Source organism: Mustela putorius, unplaced genomic scaffold (genome assembly GCF_011764305.1).
Source record: "Mustela putorius furo isolate JIRA1106 unplaced genomic scaffold, ASM1176430v1.1 tig00003853_pilon_pilon_pilon, whole genome shotgun sequence".
Taxonomy (NCBI): domain Eukaryota; kingdom Metazoa; phylum Chordata; class Mammalia; order Carnivora; family Mustelidae; genus Mustela; species Mustela putorius.
The window spans coordinates 56,029,701-56,043,649 of NW_025422005.1; the positions used below are offsets into that span (position 1 = coordinate 56,029,701).

The window sequence follows — 13,949 nt, forward strand, 5'->3', positions numbered from 1 at the left end:
AATATTTATCTTAAAACCTTTTCTACTTTTGTACCTTTAACTTGAGTGAAAATTGTAATTACAAATAAGCACATGTTAATATAAACGACACAGTAAGGACATAATTCTAATGGCAAGGAAATTGGTGAAGTTGGGAGTTAAGGAATTTTCTTAGAGAAAGTGAGCCCTTTTTTTTTTTTCTGAAGCTTTATTGAGGAATTATTTACATACAATAAACAATGTAGCCACAATTTCTATTTCCTGTACTCTTTTTTCCTTTGTATAAATTCATTATTTTCATTAATATCATTTTTTTCTGCCTGAATTTTTCCTTTAACATTTCTTGTAGTGTGGATATGCTGGTGATAAATTCTTTCACGTTTTATGTATCTGAAAAGTCTCCCTCTTAGCTTCATTTTTATAGATTTATTTTTTTTACTGAATATTGAATTCTAGGTTGACAGTGTTTTTCTTTTCTTTTTTTTTTTTTTTAAAAAAAGATTTTATTTATTTATTTGACAGACAGAGATCACAAGTAGGCAGAGAGGCAGGCAGAGAGAGAGGAGGAAGCAGGCTCCCCGCTGAGCAGAGAGCCTGATGTGGGGCTTGATCCCAGTACCCTGGGATTATGACCTGGGCCGAAGGCAGAGGCTTTAATCCACTGAGTCACCCAGGTGCCCCCATATTTTCTTTTCATACTTAAAAATATACTTTAAAAAAATGCTCCACTGTCTCCTCACTTGATCATCCTTATTCTCTCTATATAATGTAACATATTCTGTTTAACCCTGATATTGAGCCATTTGATTATCATGCACATAGGTGTAGTTTTCTTCAGGTTTCTCATGCCTTGGGGTTCATCGAAACTTCATGGAACTCTGAGTTTATCAAATTTGGAAAATTTTAAACATTATATTTTTGAAAAATATAAAAATGTTGATAAACGTTTCTGTCCCTCCTTTTCAAGTTTGAACATGAGCTACATTTCACTGATGTTCTGTTTCTTCTTCTTTTCTTAAATTCTCTTTTATTTCTGTATTTCCTTTTGGATAGTTTCTATTGCTACTTCTTTTTTTTTTTTTTTTTTTAAATTTTTTATTTTTTATAAACATATATTTTTATCCCCAGGGGTACAGGTCTGTGAATCACCAGGTTTACACACTTCACAGCACTCACCAAATCATATACCCTCCCCAATGTCCATAATCCCACCCCCTTCTCCCAAACCCCCTCCCCCCAGCAACCCTCAGTTTGTTGTGAGATTAAGAGTCACTTATGGTTTGTCTCCCTCCCAATCCCATCTTGTTTCATTTATTCTTCTACCCACTTAAGCCTCCATGTTGCATCACCACTTCCTCATATCAGGGAGATCATATGATAGTTGTCTTTCTCTGCTTGACTTATTTCGCTAAGCATGATACGCTCTAGTTCCATCCATGTTGTTGCAAATGGCAAGATTTCATTTCTTTTGATGGCTGCATAGTATTCCATTGTGTATATATACCACATCTTCTTGATCCATTCATCTGTTGATGGACATCTAGGTTCTTTCCATAGTTTGGCTATTGTGGACATTGCTGCTATAAACATTCGGGTGCAAGTGTCCCTTTGGATCACTACATTTGTATCTTTAGGGTAAATACCCAATAGTGCAATTGCTGGGTCATAGGGCAGTTCTATTTTCAACATTTTGAGGAACCTCCATGCTGTTTTCCAGAGTGGCTGCACCAGCTTGCATTCCCACCAACAGTGTAGGAGGGTTCCCCTTTCTCCGCATCCTCGCCAGCATCTGTCATTTCCTGACTTGTTGATTTTAGCCATTCTGACTGGTGTGAGGTGATATCTCATTGTGGTTTTGATTTGTATTTCCCTGATGCCGAGTGATATGGAGCACTTTTTCATGTGTCTGTTGGCCATCTGGATGTCTTCTTTGCAGAAATGTCTGTTCATGTCTTCTGCCCATTTCTTGATTGGATTATTTGTTCTTTGGGTGTTGAGTTTGCTAAGTTCTTTATAGATTCTGGACACTAGTCCTTTATCTGATATGTCGTTTGCAAATATCTTCTCCCATTCTGTCAGTTGTCTTTTGATTTTGTTAACTGTTTCCTTTGCTGTGTCTATTGCTACTTCTTAAAGGCCACTAATATTTTCTTCTACAATGTCTAATCAGTATGTATTTTTGTATTTAAATTCAATTAATTAACACATAATGTATTCTTTGTTTCAGGGGTACAGGTCTGTGATTCATTAGTCATATATAATACCCAGAGCTCATTATAACACATACCGTCCCCAGTGTCCATCACCCAGTTACCCTATCCCTCTACCCTCCTTCCCTCCAGCAATCCTCAGTTTGTTTCCTATGATTAAGAGTCTCTTATGGTTTGTCTCCCTCTCTGGTTTCGTCTTGTTTCATTTTTTTCCTCTCTTCCCCTATGATCCTCTGCCTTGTTTCTTAAATTCCACATATGAGTGAGATTATATGATACTTGTCTTTTTCTGATTGACTTATTTCACCTAGCATAATACACAGTATGTATTCTGGGTAGTTCCATCCATGTTAGTTCTTTCTTGAAGAAGGTCTTAGATGCAGATTGGCATCTATGTTATGATTTGCCTTGAACAACTCATTTAACCTTACCAAAGGGTTTTCACATTTATCATCTCACTTTATCCAGATAAAAGTTCTATAGCAATTATCATACCAGTTGGATTAATAAGGAAACCAAGCCATTAAGAGGTCAAATATTATCAAAGGACACATTTTGTTAGCTGAATTTCTGAGCCTTGAACCCAAATCCCCTGTGTTCTGATCTGTGTTATATCCATAGGCTATATATAATCTCTTTCCTACTTTGTCCCTCATTATATAAGAAACACAGAATAAAAGATATTTTAATATTTTTGCTATTAAGTTTGAAAATACAAAATATACTAGGAAAATAAAACTAATAAAATAGTTAAGCTTTTAAAAGAAAAATAAGTTAAGGGGTGCCTGGGTGGTTTAATTGGTTGAATGTCTGACTCAAGATTTTGGCTCAGGTCACAATTTCATGATCTCAGGATTGTGGGATAGAGTCCCAGGTCTGGCTCAACAGGGAGTCTGCTTGAGATTCTCTGTCTCTTCTCTCCCTCTCTCTCTGCCCCTCCTCCCACTCACAGTCCCCCCTCAAATAAATAGATATTTTAAAAAAGTAAAGTTATAAAAATAGTTATAATATTTCTGATATATTCTCCCAAAGTTAGGGAAAATGAATTGCCATCAAATATTAGGTCAACCTAAAGAGATAAAGTACACTAAACAATGGTTTTTTAATGTAATTAAAATGTAATGTTAATACACAATGTAATATTAACTTTTCAAAACATAATTAAAATGCAGTATAATATTAATCTTTCAAAGTTCAGTTCATATAGACTTTTTTTTTTTTAATTAACAGCTTCTTCTCAGTGATATGTCAAGATTTTTGCTCCCTATTATTTTGCCATGCTATGTCTGGAAATGGAACTGGGTGTGATGTTCTGGTCCTGGACTCTCATTCCTGAGCCCAAGATGTGTTAAAGTGGAGTTGGGTTGTTAGCATTAGCTGTACATTGCTTTCTCAAAAGCAAGGAAGGTACTTTGCTCACTGCTGATTCTTCCTCATCTGTTTATTGTGTCTGTTAAACTATTGCTCACGGGCTGTTTAAAATGGCATGAGTGCTCACATTTCACATATTACCATCATTCTGATTGTTTTGTTTGTAGGGTTTCAAACTCGGAAATCTTTTCTTTTCTTCTTCTTTTTTTTTTTCCAATCACAGCCTCCTTGCTTCATTCATATACCCTTCAACATTTTGTTTCTCCTGAGTTTGCACTTTATCTTTTGGCCTCCTTCCAGTACATTAATTATTAGATAACAAGTCTCCTGTTTTAAGAAAATGAAGGCAAACCCAGTAAAGAGAGAAAGAAAAAGAAAATGAAGGCAAAATTTTAGCTCTTGAGGCACTCACAGTCTAAAGCAATCACAAGATGGTAAGAATTTTGTCAGGAGTTGTTATCTCTTTTTAGTAGTGTGGTCTTGATTAACCATATGAAACACAAGCAGGGTTTTGAGACTAAGTAGTACAAGTCCTAGTGTATTTCTTTTTTATTGCTATGTAACAAATTACCTCAGAACTTAATGGCTTTAAACAACATTATCTGGAAGTTTCTGTGGGTCAGAAGCCTGGGCTGGCTTAGCAGGTCTTCTGTCTCTCCCTCTATGTACTAGATTGGATGTAGCCAAAAAACGAAAAGAAACTGTGGCAAGGTGATAAGCTATTATCATTTATTGAAAGGCTGTGTTGGAAACTGTGTTGGTGTCCCCATTCTTTCACTTGGCCTTCGAAAGGTATGAAATAGGGAGGCAGCCTTAGGTGTCAGCAGGGCTGCTTTACTGAGCTGTGCAGGTTGTGCCCTGCTTAACTCCAAGATCATGACCACCAGTGTGAGCAACACATGTTGGATATGTATGTAGTGGCAGTGTTTATTGGTTGTATTCTTGCATCTGGATTCAGCACTTTCTTACTAGTGGTGTGGCCTTGACAAGTTATTTAAGGTCTCTAAGCTTTAGTTTCTTCATCTCAAGTACTCTAGATTGCTAGGGGGATTACATGAGAGCCTCCTCCTCATCATCACTATCACTTACTCCATGCTTATAAAGATCCAGGTACTCCTCTAAGTGTTTTGAAGAAATTAACTTTCACAATAACTCCATGAAGAAGCTATCTTTATGATCTCATTTTTACTGATGATGAAACGGAGGCATGGAGAGGTTAAGTACTTTACCTAAGGTAACAGAGCTAGGAAATGGTTCAACTCCAGAGTCTTTTTAACATTTACACCATACTGCTCATTCTGGAGTCAAGATCATAGCATAGTGGCCAGCACTTAGTACCTGCTCATTAATAACTCTTATTTACCTTCATTTTGCTAATGGGAAAACAAAGACTGTGAATCTAGGCCATCAAGAAAAGGATGCATTTTAAATCATGTAACTCTGAATAAAGGACTGGAAATATGTAATATATTTTAGAATGTTTCCATTGAATTTATTGAAGTAGAATCAGTTTGATACTACAGTAGGTAAGCATCAGCTACCTGGAAAATTGATTTATGTTGCGCATCTCCTTCCTGAGCTTTGTCAGTTAAATGAAGTATGGCTATGTAAAGTAAAAAGGATAATGCAATAGCTTTGAGTGTTTAGCTACAAATGGACCTCAACAATTTTAGTTTAGTTTTCTTCATCTTACCAGAAATATAGAATGTTCTGTAACTCATGAAATGAATCGCATTAAAGGAATGTGATCCATGAAATATACCTCTGTTTTTAAAAACGTATATATGCCCATCCATTAGTTGTACCTTTTCCATATAGGGGTGTGTGTGTATGTGCATATATATGTGTATATATATGAAAATTATTAATCATATACTTTATTCTATGCTGCTGTTATCAAGGAATAGAGAATGGAACTGATAGATGAAATGTCATGTCATAAAGAAAACAGCATTTTCCTTGTAAGGATGTATCAACCACCAGCAAAGTAGGTACTGTTATAAATTTACATTCTTCATTCTAAGTTGGCTCTCAACAATGCTTTGGAAAACAAACAGACCAAACTTTTATATTTCTATAATGACCTCACTGTCTTCACCTTATAAAATATCTTAACTAAACTTTCTTATTATTTTTTAAGATTTTATTTATTTATTTTAGAGAGCTAGAGAGTGTGAATGGGGGGAGGGCAGAGAGGGAGAGAGACGGAATCCCAAGCAGACACTGTTCTGAGCACAGAGCCCAACATGGGGCTAGATCCCAGCACCCCGAGATCATGACCCGAGGCAAAATCAGGGAGTCAGATGCTCAACCAACTAAGCCACCCAGGTGCACTAACCTTTTTTAATTTTTGTCCATCTTTTCTTCCTCCTTCTTTTATGTGTATCTAAATGATAACATCTACTTTATACTGTTGAAAAAGTTCATAAGGCCATTTTACTGAATTCAGTCAAACAAAGTGATCATTGGAGGAGTCAGAACTACTTTGTTTAGATACTTGTTCTGTTATTTACCAGGTAGGAGACTGGGGCAAGTCCTTTAAATTCTATAAATTTCATTTTTCTTCTATGTAAAATGGGAACAAAGTGGTAGCCATTTTGATATATTAGGTATATTAGGATGTCCTAAGGATTAAATTATAATCCATATAATAATCCATATAAAACTCTTAGTTTTGTGGCTGGCAATTAGATCAATAAATGTTACTTGTTATCATTAATATTATTATTGTTATAATATTATATTTTTGTTAATAATATTATTTATTGGTTCTGTTTTAGGTGCTGAGAGCTTCCAAATCTGTACCATTAGTGCAGATATCTTTTCTGGGATTCAGAACTGCCTAAACCCCACATCTAGCTTTCAGTGATCCATCTGCTTAACTCCATTTGTTTTGCTGTTAGCTTTCCTCACGACTTGGACCAAACTCTGGGGAGAGCAATGGCATTCACTTTGCCTAATAGAATTGTGAATAGACTCTTTAATATTCCAGGCACTTTCAGTTATTAGAACTGTTCTATTGCAGCCTTTAACATCTCAGTCTTGTATATTTTAAGACTTCCCTCTCATACTTGATTCAAAGCTCTCTCTTTTCTTAAAAGCACAGTTAGGACTATCTGGTTGATCTTCAGTAGCTTAGAACAAAGTTTCCACATCCAACTTCCTCTTCTAGGTACTAGCTCCTCTCTTAGGTTCTGGTGCAGAGAAGGGAGTGGGGAAAAAACCCAAGCCTTTACTTATTGAATTGAGAGTAGAAGTAATTACTTGTAATTGATAAGAGGTTTCTCTGACTGCCATTGGTTGTTTCTGTCATGGGTTGTAGAGGACCTTGTTTGGATTCCCTGATGATTCTTTGACATGGGAGATAAGCTCTGGTTTATTATTTTCATTTCCTGTACCCTTAGCTTCTGGCTTGATAGCATTTTACTGCTGGGGTGCTTTTTGGGAGAAGTTCCTGCAAAGAGAGGCTGAAACTCAACTCCTTTTGAGATGTCTACTTGGCTTGGCCTTAACACTATGAATGCAGTTTCATTGCTTCTTTATCTTTTAGCCTTGTCTTTTTTCTCTCTTCCCAGCTCATGGTTACCCAGTGGTAGATCATTGAGTCTGTTGGTTCCCAACTGGACTTTTCTCCTTTTTTGGTGGAAATCCTACTATTGTAAAAGGGATTTTTTATGAAGCTGCCCGTTCCCAGTGGATTTCAGAAGGAGAAGCATTCATATAGATATATTGGGAAAGGAAAAGAAAGTTATCTTCTCCTTGGATACTGCACACAATTCACTCTCTCCTCCCCATCTTTTATGTGTTTTCACTGTTAGAAAAGATGATCATTGAGTGTGGTAGAGAAGATTTTGGATTCTTGCCTCCCATTCAGCCTTGAAGATATGTGTGAGCCCAAGTGCTGATGAATTTATGAGCTTATAATGTAAGAACTTTGTATGTTTTGTGTATAATTTTGAGCCTTTGCTGTAATTCTTAGAACACAGAACAAAATCTCAAACAAACCTCCTGTTATACTCCACTAAATTTAAATACCAGAAATCTGAGACCATTATTTTCCTATCTCATTTTATGTATTTATTTTTGTGTTTTTAAACTTTTAATTGCAGCTTAGTTAACATATAACATATTAGTTTCAGGTATACAACAGAGTGATTTGATTTATATACATTATATATGTACATATATAATGCATATATATATATATAATTATATATACTTTGAAAAGCTCACCATAAGAAGTGTAGTTACCGTGTATTAGGTACACAAAGTTATTGCAGTATTATTGACCATATTCCCTATGACATGCTTTTCATCCCTGTGATTCAGTCAATTTATAACTTGATGTTTGTACCTCTTTATCCCCTTCACCTATTTTGCCCATTCCCTGACTCCCTCCCCTCTGGAAATTACTAGTTCTCTATATTTATGAGAATGTTTCTCTTTTGTTAATGTTTGTCTTTTAGATTCCAAAAATAAGTGAAACTGTATGATATTTGTTTTTCTCTGAGTTATTTTACTTGACATAATACTCTCTAGCCCATCTGTGTTGTCATGAATGGAAAGATTTCACCCTTTTTTAATGGCTGAGTAATATTCTGTTATGTATATATGTCACATCTTTATTCATCTATTGATAGACTCTTAGGTGTCTTCCATATCTCGGCTATTGTAAGTAATGCTGCAGTAAACATAGAGGTGCATTGATTTTTCAAATTAGAGTTTTCATTTTTTCCTGTTCTCATTATATACCTACAGTACCTCACATAGTATCTACAAGATTGTAGGTATTCAATAAATATTTGTTGAATGAATGAAAATCCAAACAGGACACCTAGAAAAGCTGATCCTAAACTCTTTGGCACACAATAGGGAGAGAAGACATCATCTTGGAAATAGATACCCAGAAAAATTGCTATCAACATCTCAATACTTTCAAACATACAAATTTCTTGAATTGGTCCCTTTGATACCATTGTGTTTATTGTGTGCATTTCTATACTTTCATGCTTTGCTTTTACTTTCTACCTATTAGTTAAATAATTATTTTATAAAAATTGTGGGGATATATTTAAAACTTTACTGTGTTTCTACAGAGTTCTGCTGTAATATAAATACTATGGAATGATTTCACATCTACTCAGAATTATTAACAGGCATGGTCTAAGAAATGTTTTTATTTTTCTTCATTCTTTTCCCAGTCATCTTAAAATGATCCCCTTTGCATTTAGGTGATTTTGTTAAGAGTTTTGTACTCATTTTAAAATGCCAGATTCTTTTTCTAATCTTTATAATTTCTTTACTGGAAACTTGATTTCCAAGCAAAGTATTCAAGAAAAAAATCTAAATTTAAATTCAGTCTTTCAGATAAATATGAATAAAATCTGGTAAAAAGTAATGAATGCTGTTCTTAATATTTCCCTAAAAAACTTGGGAATTTTGCTGGGTTCTCAAGTAGATTTACCTGAGAGATTAGCCATGAGCCATTTTAAGGTACATGAGCTTGATTACTTGATATGAACAAATACCCACATATCTTTGCTAAAAGTACAAAGAAAAATAATCATAATGTTCTGTTCCAATATATTTCAATAATGTTTGGAATAGGAAAAAAGACTTAACCTTTTTAAAAAGTCCTGATTAGAAAATTGCTCAGAGTTTACAAAGATTGTTAAAAAAAAATAACTTGGACGTAATAAATTGCACTAAATTTATTGCAAACAATAAATTGCTTGGCTATTTCAGGTTCTTATAGGGATTGGGCTTAGTGAGGCAAGTTACCAGGGAAACCTTTTCCTCACTGGGAAAGGATAATTGTGCACTAGCCATCCATGCGTAGCAAGGCTATAATCTTGCTCTACTTTTATTTCATCTGGGTTAGCCACAGAAGAACAAACATTGTAGAGACTAGATGCTAAGAATGCCGAAGAGTAAAAGTAATTTTTATAATCTTAAGTTGATTATTCATATTAATAACAGTATGAATAGTAGTACTGATATTATTAATAAAAATAAACATTTATAAATCACTCTATATTTTAAAAACTGTGCTCACTTAAATAGATCTTTTTGAGACACTATTGTCACAGCCTCATCTTAGAGATGAGGAAGTTACAGTCAAGTGCATGGCCCCTGACAAATAGGAATTAAGTGGGAGCCTGAAAGTTGTACCCAGCCTCTTGATGCCAGAATATTTACCTTTCACGTATCACTTATAAAGCAAACTCCTAGTCTTTCTAGTGAGAGGATGCAGAGGTAGGCTTAGCATGAATTAAAAGAAGCATAGTTTGTTTGTGTCATGTTAAAAAACAAACAAACAAACAAAAAAAACGAAAAAAAAAAAAAGAAGCATAGTTTTAGGGCCTCTCACTTACCTGGGCTCATTCCAAAGTCTTGGGAGAGGCCTTCACAGTGTTCACATATTTTTGTAAAATTTTGTAGTATTTTTTAAAAAGTAAGATATTTTTCAATCTATAATCAGTCTTTCCATTCTTTCCATTGTATCTTTACCTTTGTTGTATTTCCCCTTGTTTTGGCTTGGTGTTCCAGTAGCTATGGGTAGTTTCGAATCTAGTTTAGAGGAAATTGATTTGGCAATACACTTGGTTTAATGAGATTTATTTATGTGATTTTATTTATGTGATTTGCATTTACTCCCCCCATGGTTAAACCATTGTCATCTATGCTGATGTAGAGATGTTTTCTAGGAATATTACTATAGCCTGTTGTGTTGACTCAATCAGGATTAAAACATAAAAATGCAGCATAGATAGTTATTTACTATCAATTTACTCATAGTACAGCTTCAGCACCTAAAATATATGAGAAGAGGAAGACAAACAGAATAGTTCAGAGCCAGAAGCTAATTTGTAGAAAATTCTTCCAAGTATTACATGAGTAAAATATAAGTAGAGAGATGGATTCTCACCAACACCTAGTCAAAATCGCCCTCTTCTTGATAGAGGTTTTCCCAAATGTGACAACAATCTTAAAATTTTTCATGTCCTTACTAATGACAAATTATGAAGCTGAAAGTTAATTTAGTAAAGGAAGTTAATTAATAGAAATATGCCATCTTCTGATTTTATATTTTTGGTATTGCAACTTAATACAATTTGTAACTTTTTGTGATTTATATTTTCATTCTGAATATTTTTATTTTATTTTTTATTTAAAAGAATTTTTAAAGATTTTATTTATTTACTTGACAGAGAGAGAGAGAGCAAGCAGGGGCAGCAGCAGAGGGAGAGGGAGAAGCAGACTCCCTGCTGAGCAGGGAGCCTCTGTCGGGCTCAGTCCCAGGATTCTGGGATCATGACCTGAGTGGAAGGCAGATCCTGAACTGACAGCCACCCAGGTGTCCCTCTGAATATTTGTATAGAGGACTTTGTACGTATAATTTTATGTAATTTTTTCTTAAAGGGGCTCTTATTCCCCAAATTGTTTTAGATTAAGACCTCATAAAGCTGAATCTTCCACTGAAGTATGTATGCCCAGGAATAAATAAAAATCTCCATGAATTGGTTTTGATACCAAAGTGATTTGATACTCTGAAATTCTGACCATAAGGAATTGGTAGATTTTCTCTTCCAAACTGGGAGATAGGAGATAGCCCTGTACTTTATGAATCTTGTGCTCTGTATAGATTTATTATGGTTCTTTTTTAAAAAGATTTTATTTTTGTTTATTTGCGAGAGAGAGAGAGAGAGAGTGAGTGCAAGAGTGGGGTGAGGGACAGAGGGAGAAGCAGACTGTCCACTAAGCCGCGAGCCTGATACGTGGCTGGATCCTGGAACTCTGGGATCATGGCCTAAGCTGAAGGCAGACGCTTAACTGACTGAGCCACCCAGGTGCCCAAAGATTTATTATATTTCTATTCTAGTACCTGCCTAAAGCTAACTACTTGTGTTCTATAGTCAGAGATTTTCCCTCCTCTAGCAACTTAGCTTCTTACCTTCATTGGATATCAAACAGAATCTTTATCTTTAAAACCCTATGCTCATCAAGGTGATACAAATGGATTGTTTTAGACTGGGAAGGATTCCAATGGAAGTGGTTCACTCTGGGAGAGATATTAGACCTTGAATTTGGGTGTTACAAATGATGGAAGGCTGTAAGGAGAGTCATCTTGTTTTCCCTAAACTTATTTTTTGGAAATGATGATTCTTCCATAAAGCTGAGATGATTGTGACACTATAAGTTGTAGTTTGATACACTTATTAATAGTTTCTGAAGTCCTAGAGTGCCTGGGTGCCTCTGTCAGTTAAGCATCTGCCTTTGGCTCAGGTTGTGATCCCAGAGTCTTGGGCTCTGTTCAGTGGAGAGCCTGCTTTCCCTCTCCTTCTGCCTGCTACTTACCCTGTTTGTGCCCTTGGCTCTCTCTCTCTCTCTTTCTGTGTCAAATAAATAAACAAAGTCTTAAAAAAATTAGTTTCTGAAGTACTGAGTTATCACACAGTAGATAGAAACATTAGTGTATTAAGGGGTGCTTGGATGATTGGACTGTTCACATCACAGGGGAATCATCTAGATTGAAGACCATAGACTCCTTTTTCCTAATTTGCCGAACTATATAATCACACCATCTCATCACTCCAACTGAAGACTTTTGTATATATAATGATATTAAAATAGTAATTCTCAAACCATGGTAAACATTTTAGAAATACAAATTCTCAGGACTACTAATCAATAACTCTAGGGAGCAATGCCATAGAGCAAATTTATATGTATTACATATGGATTCGAAGTATTTCACACAAGTGGGGAACACGAAGGTCTGCTGGGCCTCACAAAGGATGGGAAACAGAAACGGAAAAGCCATCAGGAGACAAGGCAATGACACAAACACTTTCTAGATACAGAATAGCATAGTCTGTCCTGGCTTTGCTCTGCGAATCTGAATTTTTCTTTGTTTAAAGATTTTTTCTTTTTCTGCTTCTCTCTATATATGGCTAAAAAGTAACCATCTTTTTGTTCTACAAGAGCTCAGGTAGTTAACAGAGATTGACTATGAATCTGAAACCCAATTTTAGAAGAAAGATTTGATTGCCTCCATTTAGAAGTTTGGGCTGACATGATCATATGGGACAGACAGTGCTGTAAGGGGCCTTACACTTGTGTGTGGTGTGTCAGTTCCCAGAAAAGGGGCTCATGTATCTACACAGTAAACATCAGGATGCGTAAGACTGAAGACTATTAATATTATGGGTTATATTTCTAGTTTTTATTAAATTTCTTGCCTACAGGTTCTTTTGTACCTTGACTAAGTCTTGTGCACATTTCCATGTGCTTGGATATGTTAAAATAAATCGAGTTTGGCAAGGAAGTTAAATTTATGCTGGAGTAAGAGGTAGTTGGAAGTCTGACTTTTTTTTTTTTTTTTTTTTTTAAATATGGAACGCTTCACGAATTTGCGTGTCATCCTTGCGCAGGGGCCATGCTAATCTTCTCTGTATCGTTCCAATTTTAGTATATGTGCTGCCGAAGCAAGCACGGAAGTCTGACTTTTATACTGGGATTTTTATTGCCTGCTTAAGACATAAATTGTATTTCCTCCAAAGATCTGAAATAACAGCTTAATAAATAACTACTAATATTGCAGTTCAAGCATTTTAATTAGGCATCGTTAACTTCCACTACTGTAATAGTCAAGTAATGTATGATGCAGCGAGCCTGTTTGGTTGCAAAATTGGAAACTTTCCAATAATCTAAGCAACATTTCAAGTGAATTTAATTTTAACTCAGACTCTAGGTATCTAAGAATTATTTTTACTAATATCTAAAAATAATCACAGATTTGTTATACTTTTAATCTTTGTTTGGTTTCTTTATTGTTAGTACATGTGGTTATTTCCAAGTCTAGGTTTTTATTAATTATTTCCTTAAAGCTAATTATGGTGAATTCTCAATTCCATGCCGTAGGATGAGGTCTCTGATCAAAAAGATCTCAGGATATAAACCAGAAGTTGTCCGGTGTTTTCATTTAAGGGCCAGAGTGTAAATATTTTAGGTGTTATGGACCACAAATAGTGACATAGTCTTTTCCTTCTCTTCCCCATTTTCTTACTTTTCTTCCTCCTCCTTGTGCTCCTTTTCCTCTTCTTCTTCCTTCTTTGTAACTTATTCTTAGCTCAGGGGTCATATAAAAACAGGCTGCAGGCTGAGTTTGGCCCATGAGCTATAGTTTTTGACCCATGATTTTAATTCAGAAAGGAACTAGAAAGTGATTGAATTTTCTGTCTTCAAAGTGTCACGAATTATCAGTTACCCTTTTGTGATCAAATTATATGATCAGATTGTGGTGCAGAAAGAGGCTAAAACATGCAGAGTAAGGGAAAGGAGAACAAATTGATAAATGACTTCAGACTTAATAATAGAGAAGATATT

General features: G+C 35.2%; 1 long non-coding RNA gene and 1 other non-coding gene across 2 annotated transcripts in view; one reads left to right on the forward strand and one right to left on the reverse strand.

Moving 5' to 3' along the window:
* The window catches only part of LOC101671965, a 30,403-nt gene extending 22,754 nt beyond the window's left edge, over nt 1–7,649 (forward strand). Inside the window, exons 3-4 of the long non-coding RNA XR_200237.3 lie at nt 5,462–5,547; nt 6,341–7,649. This is a non-coding gene — a long non-coding RNA (uncharacterized LOC101671965). The remainder of the gene's footprint in view (nt 1–5,461; nt 5,548–6,340) is intronic.
* Nucleotides 7,650–12,949: 5,300 nt separating this feature from the next.
* Nucleotides 12,950–13,056, reverse strand: LOC123387492. The gene has a single exon (XR_006601929.1). It is a non-coding gene; the product is annotated as a U6 spliceosomal RNA (small nuclear RNA).
* Nucleotides 13,057–13,949: the final 893 nt, after the last annotated feature.